Source organism: Buceros rhinoceros, unplaced genomic scaffold (genome assembly GCF_000710305.1).
Source record: "Buceros rhinoceros silvestris isolate BGI_N320 unplaced genomic scaffold, ASM71030v1 scaffold15690, whole genome shotgun sequence".
Classification (NCBI taxonomy): Eukaryota; Metazoa; Chordata; class Aves; order Bucerotiformes; family Bucerotidae; genus Buceros; species Buceros rhinoceros.
Genome location: NW_010390331.1, coordinates 10,959 through 15,602, shown reverse-complemented (window position 1 = coordinate 15,602; position 4,644 = coordinate 10,959).

Below are 4,644 nucleotides of genomic sequence, written 5' to 3'. Positions count from 1 at the left end.
AAAATTAAATACCAGTCTTGAAATGACTCACAGAATTCAAAGCAAAATTGAAATTTCAGAACAAAAATGGGAATGTGGAAATAAAATGCCACTCCCTATATCTGTTCTCTATCCTGTTCTTATCTCTTTTCTAATAACAAAAAATGGGGTTGTCGCATCAATATACATGTCAAAATTTTGCTATTGATACGACAATATTAAGTTTTTAATAAAAGTAGCATTTAATTATGGAAGAAAAAAGATTTTTTTAAGGTTTAGGCAGATAATTCAGCCCCTGAGAACTCTTTCCTTCCCTGTTCATTCTTCTTACTTTCTCTACTTTTTCTGTCCCCTTGCCACATTGACTTCTCTCATTCTGCCTGCGAAGCTGAGATGTTCGGCTCTAGTGAGTCAAGAGGACCTTTGCTACTGATAGCCACAAAGAGAACCTTTCACCTTCAAATCCTTCAGTCGGAGACATTGCCACCTAGTCCCCTCAGACAGGGAGTTTGTACAGTTGCTTGTGTATAAACACACTCACAAAGCAAGGCTTTGTTTTCTGTCAGATGCAGTGGAAAAAGCAAACTTTAGAGCCATTTTCTTACCTGGAGTGCTTTTGCATTTGATGGTATCGTGGTCTTCCCTGGATACAAGTCATAGAGTGTTTCTGGTACCTCCACTGGCAGCACTTCCTGAGACATGTTTGCAGGATTTACTCCTGTAGGAGTCAATGACAAGTTATTTTATAAAATGACCTGAGGCCCCACCCATCTCTATAAGTAAAGGACTCCCCTCCCATCGCCGAAGACAGCCGAGTGCCAGGGATGACTGCCCTGGGGAAGGATCTTATGGGCAAGCACAACAACCAAAGGGATATGGTACCTTCCTCTGGCTGGGAACCTCTCTCAGCCTGAGCTTGCCCCTTGGGTCCTGCATAGCTGCCACCCTTTTTCTGTGGTGAGCAGAATCCTGAGCCATCCTGCCAAGCAGAGGAGAAGCACAGAGGATACCACTGCTGAAGCCTGCTCCTTCAAACCCACATCTTACCCACCTGCGGCACAGGGACTGCCCTGAGCAGAGAGCAAAGGCAGCTTCTGTCTGAGGGAAACAGAGCCCTGGAAAAAGCCTCTCTGCAGAAACAATTACCGTTGATCTGCTCGCGTGCAGGCACACACCTGCCCACCTTGGTCAAAGCCTCCATATAGGCGGGGACTCACTGCCTGCAGAGAGACGCTGCCCTGCACCACACAGTAAACTCCCTGGAAAGGGCCAAACCCACCCCCTGACAGGTTACTGTGTGGACTAGCAGCTCCCAGCTCCTCCTGGGGTGCTCCCATTTCTTCCTCCTGGAGAAGCAAGGTCAAAGCATAGGCACGGGTCTAGATCTTTATTTTGCAGAGGTGAGCTGTGGGTAGGGGAGGGGAATGAAAGGCATGGAGTATCAGTGCCAGATTGTCTGCAGTAAGACTGCAGGGAAGAAGGAGATGGATGTTAGCAGGTTTTAGAGATCTTGAAGTCAATGCTTATGGCTTCAAGCATTACCCAGGACTACTACTGCACCTGGCAGTACCTTAAATTCAACAACAACAGTAACAACAACAAAAGGCAAGGAAATCTGTAATAGCTGTGCAAAGCAGATGAGAATTATGCTTTTGTACTTTTTCCAGAGAAAGGCAATTGAACTTCACATGGCAACTGCAGGAAACTCATGTCAAGATGGACTATAGTAACCAGTGGTTTAGTTTTATTAGCTTTGTTTTACAGAGATTTTGTTCAACAAAAGAGCATGAACAAAAAAGCGTATGAACATCTCCAGGTATACCCATTGGAAATTACCATCTTCAACACAGGAAAACAAATTAATAACAATAATAAACTAGAAGCTCCAGTAACAGCGGGCTGTGTCATAGCATCTGCATTTCCAGCATGAAAAGTAGCTCTGCCCACACCTGAAGTACAAGAGCAAGCCTCAGGTCACAAACACTCTGAGCTGCATCCTGGAGAACTCCTCTTACAGATTAATTCAGAGGAAAATAGTTCATCTGTTCTTCTTAGCCTCATCAGAAGCCTTGCCTGACCTTGAAAGACCTGTCATGGGACACTAAAAATACAGGTAGACTTGTTGTTAGAACGGGCCAGCTTTCCCAAGGCTCATTAGTTCAAAGAAACTTTAGCCTAACTGATGATATTCACCTAGAAACCCTTCTAAAGGTGATGAATCTTGAGATTCCCTGTCCTCAGGGAAACCAGTGGAGAAGAACAGGTAGATTCTGTGTCCAGACTTCCATGTTTGTGGAGTTAATTCCCCACGTGTGCCAGATGGCGCACTTGGGTACCTGGAATGATCTGTATGGCTTTCAGCTAAATCGAGGTATTCTGCTCCCAGCTGACTGACTCCACAGGGAACACCATAAAGAAAAGCTCTGAGGCTCTCATTAACAACTGAACCAATGCTATCTAATATAAAATCTGAATGTACAAACCTGGATGGTCTCAATTTGTAGAATGAAAAGCAGACTATCCATCCGGAATGATTTTATTACTTTACATTTTGTATTTCAGTAATTGAAGGATAGACGAAGCGAAATAACCTATGTGCTTCTGCTTCAAAGATCTACCTGTAGTTGCCCTGACAGCAAAGAGCACTCTACTCTTGTCCATTAGTGTTTCCTAGTCCTCGTACTCCCTCTAATACTTAGGTTTCTTATTCACACTGCAATCCAGTTCGTAGAAGCATCAATCACATGGCAAAGGTACCTTTATTACATCTGACTGCAGAGACAGGCTGTCGAGAAATGGAGCTCCATGACAAACCTAAAATTTTTCAACACGTTCTAATATAGCTTTGTGATTTCTTTTATCACGGACTTGGACCAGACTGAAATTGCGGATAGCCAGTGTCCCGCAAATGCCTTGCAACAGTATATTTGCCTAGCCTTTGAACAGACCAGGCAGAAGCTGGATTTATTCTAGCAAGCTGGAAACACAACTAGGAATGGCTGTGACCGCTTCACTGCTCTCAGATACATAGTCAGATCTGTACAAAAACAGCATTGGAAAGTAGAGTGAGATGTTGTTAGATGAGGGCTTTCTGGCTCAGCTATGTTCTCTTCCTGCAGGAGGAGAGGTGTCTTAGACCATCACTTGTGCAGTTGGTGAAGAAAGGAGAATGTGGAGCAGGAAAGGAAACTCGCAAGAGGAAGGGGCACTGTCACCTTAGCCTTGTCACAGGTAAGAAGGACACTTCTGGGAAATTAATTTTAAAGCAAGTCTTTGACCAAAGAGTTTAAAAATACTACAATAGATTCCCCTTAGGACATGACGATCATACTGAGAAACGTACAGCACTTTATATCCATTACTTACCTGCATCAGCACTTGTACGTGTCTAGCACATAACCAGTGCAGAGCTCTCACTGCTTTCCCAATGGGGAGACTGGCATCATTAACTCTTTTTACATCACTGCCCTCACAGTTTCTTTCATGTTTCTCTCACGTTATAATTACTGATGCACTGGATAAAGTCCACCACTTCCCACAGCAGTCTTAGAGCAGCCCAAGTGAAGTGGAGATCTATGCTCTGTTCTATCCCTCTCGGATTTTATGCATGTTGCAAATGTACAGCCCAAATGTACACTGAGAATATCCTCCATGCCTGGCGTTGTCACACTGGATCTTTTCTCTACTTGGAGAAGGTTTCCCAGGAGTATGGTAAACTAGAAGAGCATTCCCCAAAGGTATCTGAATTATGTTCACTCTCCACATTTTTTCAGACTACGTGTAAGTTTATCAACTAATCATGAGCTGAAAACCAGCACAAGCACAGTATGACCAGTGTGGTGCCTCCTCCTGTACCCCAAACCAGCTGTAGGTTACAGGTTACCAGCCCCTGCACCAGTAGCTGTCATGGACCAGAGCTTAAGAGTGACCAGAAGAGGTATTTGTTAAGGGTGTATGAAGGATTTTTTGAATACTCTTCTGCACATGGGGACCAAGATATTTAATCTGTAACAAATTCTAGTATATCATCTCATCTGTTAAATCTCAGAAATAAGCTACATCACATGTTTACAAAGTAGATACCAAACCAAAACAACTGCAGCTCCAGGAGGAATTTGGAGCACGGCTCACTGTCAAGACTGTTTGGAACACTTTTGGATGCCAGCCAGCTGAGTAGCAGAAATTGCAAAATTAAAGAAACATTTATCAATTGCTCAAGATTTAAAAGTGTGTTTTAATACATGTAGAAACTTGCAGCTCCTTACCAGATAGTTATCAGCCTTTAATGACGCTCCATTACCTCAGCAGAAGAAAGGAAATAGGAGGGGAGCAAACATTTCATGTATTTGCAACTAATTTAGATTATTAGCTGAGGGGGAGAAGGGTGCACTTGGAAAAGTCATACTGCTGGGGGCCGAGGGACTGTCTTTTCAGAGTGCTTGAGGAGAGGAGAGGAAAGAGGAGAGGAGAGGAGAGGAGAGGAAAGAGGAGAGGAAAGAGGAGAGGAAAGAGGAGAGGAGAGAGGAGAGGAGAGAGGAGAGGAAAGAGGAGAGGAAAGAGGAGAGGAAAGAGGAGAGGAAAGAGGAGAGGAAAGAGGAGAGAGGAGAGGAGAGAGGAGAGGAGAGGGGAGGAGAGGAGGGGAGGGATGGGAGCTAGAAAACACTC